Source organism: Dicentrarchus labrax, unplaced genomic scaffold (assembly GCF_905237075.1).
Source record: "Dicentrarchus labrax unplaced genomic scaffold, dlabrax2021, whole genome shotgun sequence".
In the NCBI taxonomy this organism is placed as follows: Eukaryota; Metazoa; Chordata; class Actinopteri; family Moronidae; genus Dicentrarchus; species Dicentrarchus labrax.
In genome coordinates, this window is record NW_026136713.1 from 21,526,902 (window position 1) to 21,534,859 (window position 7,958).

The window sequence follows — 7,958 nt, forward strand, 5'->3', positions numbered from 1 at the left end:
AGGTACACCGAGACTAAATACAACCATTTCTTAACCCCGTCACCTTTCCTGTCGGCTCGGCTGAAATACGACTTTTAATTTAGCCGTGTTCCCAAAATCACCGGGGGTTTAAAAAGTCAACTGTTTGCACAGATTAATGGCAGGTATTAATCCAGGCCTTCTTTTTACCCAGAGTGCCTTGCTCTATCCTATTTAATGTACAAAATAAAGGGGGGGGTTAGAGGGGGGGGTCCGTTGAGACGCTTTCACGCCACGTCGACCCCGTTGTTTTTCTTGTGGCTTGAATCTGAACGTGCACTGTGAAACCCCGTGGAGACAATCAGTCGTGATGTTTGTACATTAATGTGAAAAAAAAAAAATGTCAAAGATATTTTTGTTTATTTCTTCATCAGCTGTTGTTTATGTTTTGCTGCATTAATGTGTGTGTGTGTGTGTGTGTGTGTGTGTGTGTGTGTGTGTGTGGCGCCTAACGAGCGTCTTCATTGTTCGCCACGCTTTTAAAACCTGTACCAAAGACTCATGCGCACACACACACACACACACACACACACAAACCTGCATCCTCACTGTCATCGCCATCACACACACACACACACACACACACACACACACACACACACACACACAACACTGTTGGACCGTCGGATTTAAAGCGCCACACACACGCACGCTTGCTCATGTATTCTTCTTCTGAGGGGAAATTAAATGTACAGTTTTCTTCTTTTGTTGTGTTTTTTTTTTTTTGTTGTTTTTTTTTACAGCTAAAAGCGAGATTTTATTTCAATAAACATGTTAAACGTTAAAGTGGCGCTCTCTGTGCTTTCACTGGGTGGTTAAAGAGTGGGCGGGGTTACAAACAGGGAGCAGTGGGAACGCTGCGGTACGGTATTCCCATATTCATTCCCATCATTCACACGTGGAGAGAACATGTATACAGTGTGGTTTAATGTCACATTATTAGTATTTTAATAGGTTTTATCAGTTAAAGATTTAATCTGTGAAGCAAAATGATGATTTATTGAGCAATAATCACAATGTGGACTCGTTTTATTGATCGCAATCAACTTTATTGGTAAAATGTCAACGTATGATTAATTAAATATACAAATGTTTAATACATTTACTTTAAGTGTTTCTATCAGGTCACATTTTGACTGCAAACTTAAATAATTCAGATTTAAATATTGGATAGATAATGTATTATGTTACTTTATATGTTTTATATGAATGTATTGATGAGATTAGATCAATATTGATCCCATTCAGCAGAATATATGAAATATAAATGACCAAAAAAAAACCAAATCTCAGTTTAATTCAAGTTTGTGCCTCTATAATGTGCTATTAACTATTATTTTATTACAATTTATACATTTTAAAACACTTTATTTAATAAAGAAACTTTACCTGATGGGTAGTTTGTGATTGTCTATCAATAAAAGTTTTAATCTTAAATTCTGATATTAGAATTTAAAAAACAATAAAAATACATTTTCTCTTCATGAACTCATTTCATCTGTTTCACTTTTAAGTTTTCAGCTTCCAACCTGTTGGCATGCGGCCTTCTCACACACACACACACACACACACACACACACACACACACACACACACACACCTTTGGACTCCCAGCTAACAAAGGACAGAGATCAAAACAACACCTGCTGGGGTCGAAGGTCAAATATCACTCAGACGCAAGTTATTAGCAGTCAGGAGTGAGGAGGTCAGAGGTCAATGAGGTCCCCCCCCCCCACCCTCCACTCTGTCTCGCTCTCTCCCTCCCCTCTCTCTCTCTCCCCCACCCTCCCCCCTGTGAGGACTCCTCCACATTAACAGTCCGCCGGCGTCCTTCCTGCATTTACGCTGACCAACTCGGCTGTCTCTATGGTAACGCAACGACCTGTGTGTGTGAGTGTGTGTGCTGACTCATAGTACTGACCCCCCCCCCGCCTCCCCCAACCTCCCTCCTCCCCCCCCAATCCAACACAATCCCTCCTTCTATGGAGAGCTCTGCCCTTTGAATGAAGAGAGAGAGAGTGGCTGTCATTCAGATAAGCCCCCCCCCCAACATACCGACTGTGATTTCATGAGTTCAACAGTCGGAGTTACATATTTCCATGTAAACAACGAGACAAAAAGGTCAAGTTTCATTATTAAAGAGGAATTTTTTTGCAGTGCTTTAAGTTCAGATAAACAACGAGAGTGTAAAAGGATTCTTTCTGTGTTATCGACTCGTATCGAAGCCGTCTGACGGAGAGCAGGAGGCTGTTTTCAACCACTTCATACAAATCTGCATTTTCTGCAGTCTGTTGTTTCCTGAGTTTGATTTATTAACACACAACCAAAGCACAGCAGCAGAGTCTCCACAGTTCCTCCAGGAAGCTGAATTCAACCAGCTAATCTCTTCGTCTTTTTCAGTTCTAACTAATAATCGTAGTTTCACTGATTCGTCACCAAACTACGAGCAAATTTACCTTCAACTTTTAATGAATTACACCAAAGAAAATCATGTTTTTTTTTATAGAAAAGCTGCAGAGAAATCCTGAAAAGGTTGAACTCGTCTGTAACGTCTGTCTTTCTACTGTTGACCTCCGTAATAACGTCTCCGTCGTAAGTTCCTCGCTACTCATTTAAAGCTTCTCCAAACTCGTCCACCTGTACCTGAAACACGCCAGTGCAGCTTCAGAGCGCGTGCCAAGGGGGGGGGGGGGGGGGGGGGGGCAAAAAACTAATTAAACCTTCTTTCCCCCCCCCGCTGTCTTTCAGAAACTGTAGCGAACTCAGTTTTAAGGAGTGAAGATACCAAAACTAGACCGAACGCATCCATCGCATGTTGGAGGCTTCACTTGACCTCTGACCTGAATTAAAATGCTTTGTATGGATACCCACGAGTCACTTTATATTAATCTAATGCAGTTTATTTCTGCAGACTGGTTTTTTTAAACAGTGTTGGAATTACATGAAGCCAAAAATATTGTTCGTCTAACTCTTTAAAAATGAGGATAAATACACCAACAGTTATCAATAATAATAATCTCACTTGTATCCATAGCAACCGTTAGAATGAAATTATAAAACGACACGAGCGCTTTAACGCCGTCAGGAAGGCGTTCTCTGTCCCGCTGGATGTTCGCCGTCAGTTTCCCTCCATTAAATGATTACTGATTTAAAACAGGTGTGCTTTAATGAAACCCGTGTGGTCGTGGAGTTTGACAGACAGAAGACATCCTGTTTCTCTGCCGTCCGGCTCGCTGTCAGAAACCGTAATGGCGACCATTAGCCGGGGCGGCTAGAAGCTTTTTCCTTCCCCAGAAAATTACAGTAATTTCACTTCAGTGGCTAAAAATGTCTCCGAGCAGGGACAGAGTGTCCGTCATCAGTCGGACGCGGCGGAGAGGAAGGTGTGAACTACAAATACTCGCCGTCGTTACTTCAGCTGGAGTTCAGTTACCGCCGGAAAACATTCAAATCATGACGAGAGTTTTAAAATCCAGAGTCCGTCTGTGTGAGTCTGTCTGCTGGGGTTGGAAACCGGACGCCGAGGTACATCGAGTGACTGAACGGGACAGAACGAGCAGCAACTGTTCAAATGATTTCAGAGTTAAACACGTTCCCGCTGCGGCGCCGGAAGGATCAGTTCGGAGGATTCTTGTAGCAGCATCATACAGTTGGTTATTAAAGTATGTAATATAAACAATATCTGGCTGATCAACACTCAGGTTCATCAATAATTGTCCAATATAATATAATAATACAAAAACACGTCAGATTGGGTTGTTAAATACATTTTGTGTTTAGTGCTTGTTTACATTAGCAACACCGAGCTGCTACCGTGAACTCTGTTGTTTCAGACACTATAACGACATTTTCTCCACTTTTATAAATAAATATAAGGAGGTAAATTAAATGCAACTGAATCAGGAAACATCATCAGACTGTTTTACATCGTTTTTTCCCCACATTTGCATTTCCAACGTCCATGAACACATCACCCAGTTTCACTACAGAGGAAACATTATGAGCTCATGTTGTCTTTGTGTACAAAAACAAACATCTAATTTGTTTAATTTTCATGACTTTTTTCGAACACAAAGAAAGAAAAATAGACTTTGACGTCCTGATTTTGACGCTTTGTTCGTTTTATTTAAAATGTTCCTGCTCTAAATGTGTTAAAAGAATAAAAACGTGTTAGTTGTAAGCGTCTGGTAGCGTATCAGGATTGTTTCACAGGTTGAAACAGGTCCGATGGTCAGATACATCCCTCAGTATCTCCCGTGGAGGAGCAGGTGGGCGGGGTTTACCTGGTCACAAAGGGACTCTTTGTTACACACATTTTTCCTCCTTAAACACACACATTCCTGAACGGGAACATCACTCAACACGATGTAATCCTCTCAGCCCGCTGTGTGTTTGTGTATATACGAACAGCCGGGGAGCGCCAGGCAGGCGGAGCGACGACATCGCTTTAATATCAACACGTAAAAACAAACTGTAGTCTTCACTGAGCGTGCTCCGTGACCTCGCTCAGGTGTTTCCGGGAGCTTTAAATGAAGGCAGGGGCTGCAGCTGCACACCTGTAAGACTTTACATTACAGAGAGATAACAGCTGATCCACACTAATTACATAATCTACAGAAGTCAGTTAAACAGATTTAAAGTGCGACAAAAGAGCCGTGTTAGCTTTCTGACCTCCGCCCCGTCTACAAACACACATTTTGTTGTTTCACAAACAAACAAACAAACAAACAAACTGAACCGCTGACGTCGGTTTTGTAGGTTAACACATTAAACAACTTAAAAACTGACCTCTGCATATCAGTATTGGTGAGTTTAGAAGCCAAACGGTCGCTGACTCGTAAAAGTCAAAGTAAAAAAACGTATAAATAGTTTAGTTATAAAGCTTATACACGGATTAAACACATTTTTGTTGTGAAAACTTCCATAATTATGCAAAATATCTGTCAGTTAACAAACAAATCCATTTAAATTACAGAACAAATAGTTTTTTTCAGTTAATTGTCCCTTATTTTACTTAATTTTAAGAAAATGTATTATTACTTGAATTTAATCTATTAAATAACAATAAATTTCTGCAACTTTTCTTTAACTTTTTATTTTACAGTTACATATTAACCTCATTTACTTACAGATGTTTCGTGTTTTTACAGCGTAGATCGAACGTGGAGGAGAATCTTCTCTCCCTCTCTCTCCCTCTCCCTCTCTCTCTCCCTCTCTCTCCCTCTCTCTCTCTCTCTCTCTCTCTCTCTCTCTCTCTCTGCCTCTCTCTCTGTCTCCGTCTATCTCGGTCGCCCCCTCAGGGCTGCGATTGTGTTTGAGCCACTGAGACGACTCAATACAAAGATCTGTGTGTGTGTGTGTGTGTGTGTGTGTGTGTGTGTGTGTGTGTGTGTGTGTGTGTTTTACTTTAATGTGGAGCCAGAAATCAAAAAAACAAGAAACATAATTTTGTTAGTGTATTTCTGTGTGTGTCTGTGTGTGTGTGTGTGTGTGTGTGTGTGTGTGTGTGTGTGTGTGTGTGTGTGTGTGTGTGTGTGTGTGTGTGTGTTGCCACCTGCTCCAACAACACAAGTGGAACGGAAACCTGCCCGAGGCTTCACACACATAAGCAAGAACAAAACAGGCGAGTGACAGTGAATGCAAGCGAGGAGGGAGGAGGAGGAGGAGGAGGAGGAGGAGGAGGAGATGAAGAGGAGTCACAAAAACACTACATACATCATCACTATGTGTGTGTTAGCTGTGTGTGTGTGTGTTAGCTGTGTGTGTGTGATTAAACAGGGCTGGTAGCAGGTGGTACAACTCAGGAGACACACACACACACACCTGTACACCCGGGTCGGAGGTCAGATGCTGTACAGCTGCTCTGTACACTGGGCTGCTGAACTCTGTCTGTCTGCAGGAACACACACACACACACACACACACACACACACACACACACAGCCGTACAGATGCTGGTAACATTGTGTAACTGTGTGTCTGTTGGTTGTTGACGTTCTCAGAAATTTACGCAGTTAAACAGCAAAAATGTTGAATTGTTTTTATTGTTTTTCTACTAAACAATATGAAAATAAACAAATGAAAACAGGAATCAATAAACAAACAGAACAGGTCGTATCTAACAACGTTTCCATCGCATCACAACATTATGGGATGGTGACGATCTCAGGAGTTACCAGGGAAACCATTAATCCCTGATAATGGACTCGTGGTTGAACTGTGATGATGTCAGAGTGAACTAACTTACAGCAGATGTTAAGTGACAACACACACACACACACACACACACACACACACACACACACACACACACACACACACACACACACACACACACACACACACACACACACACACAGACACACACACTCGAGGTGTTAAGGGACTTTCTGCCAAGTGTACAGTCACTGGCAGTCGCCGCGGCAACCGCCTCCGTCTGCATCCTGACTGACAGGTGACGGCTACCGGAGAGAGAGACAGAGAGAGAGAGAGACAGACAGACAGAGAGAGACAGAGAGAGAGAGACAGATAGATAGAGAGAGAGTTAATCAATCAGGAATCAAAGATAATGATCAGTTCCTCTTATTGGATGATGTCAGCGTTATTGATCTGTGATTAGATCTTCTCTTTACAACTTCCTGTTTACTTCCTGTATCTCTTGGCGGCTGATCAAACCGATCGATCGACGGAGTTTCAGCTCCGCTGCCGACAACGTCGTCTTCATCGTTCCAACGTCCCTCCCTTCCTCTCTTCCCCTTCCTCTTCCTCTTCCTCTTCCTCCCTTCCTCTCTTCCTCTTCCTCTTCCTCTCTTCCTCTTCCTCTTCCTCTCTTCCTCTTCCTCCTTCCTCTTCCCTTCCTCTTCCTCTTCCTCCCTTCCTCTTCCCTCCTCTTTACTTCCTCACCCTTCCTCCCTTCCTCTTCCTCTCTTCCTCTTCCTCTCTTCCTCTTCCCTCCTCATTACTTCCTCACTTCCTTTCGTTCCTTCCATTTCCTGTTTCCTCCCTCCTTCTACTTTCCTTCCTTCTTCCTCGCCCACTCTCCTCCTCACCCACTCTCTTCCTCCCCCCTCCTCTTCCTCGCCCCCCCCCTCCCCCCCCCCCTCTCTCCCTCCCCCCTCTCTTCCTCACCCCCTCTCTTCCTCACCCACTCTCTTCCTCACCCACTCTCTTCCTCACCCACTCCCTCTCACCCCCTCTCTTCCTCACCCACTCTCTTCCTCGCCCACTCTCTTCCTCGCCAACTCTCTTCCTCACCCACTCTCTTCCTCACCCACTCTCCCTCACCCACTCTCTTCCTCACCCCCCTCTCTTCCCACCCACTCTCTTCCTCGCCCACTCTCTTCCTCGCCCACCCACTCTCCTCCTCACCCACTCTCCTCCTCGCCCACTCTCTTCCTCACCCACTCTCTTCCTCACCCACTCTCTTCCTCACCCACTCTCTTCCTCCCTCCCTTCGTCTCCCCTCTCGTTCTGTATTTAATATGGCCGCCTCGTTCTTCACCTTGAACGCCTCCTTCCTGCGCTCAGACTGTGGCGAGGAGATAAGAGGAGGAGAGAGATGTTGTCTTTTTCTCTCCGTATCACCTGAACTGTCTGTTTGGATGGGAAACACTCGTCTCCCCCCCCCCCGCTCTTCCTCTCTTTATCTCTCCCATCTCCCCTCTGCCTTTATCTCCTCCACATTCCTCACCCTCCTCCTCTCCCCTGCTTCCTCTTCCTGGTTGCACTTTGAGGAGGAAGAAGTACCCAGAATACTTTTAATATCTGCCACCGACGATAGAAACACTCCCACTTTCGTCCACAGGGGGCGCCAGAATCAACGCGACACGTATTCAACGACACTCGGCTACGTTTAAATGTTACGAAAAACTTTAAAATCCCACTTTTGAGTTTTGTGTTTGAATGAAAGAGGACGTCGTTAACAGTTAATTAACGTTAAT

The 7,958-nt window shown here is 43.9% G+C and overlaps 1 protein-coding gene across 4 annotated transcripts in view; it reads left to right on the plus strand.

The window, feature by feature from the left end:
- Positions 1-7,958, plus strand: part of LOC127374465 (protocadherin-1) — a 191,222-nt gene that overhangs the window by 21,597 nt on the left and 161,667 nt on the right. The gene's annotated exons all lie outside the window — the stretch shown is intronic.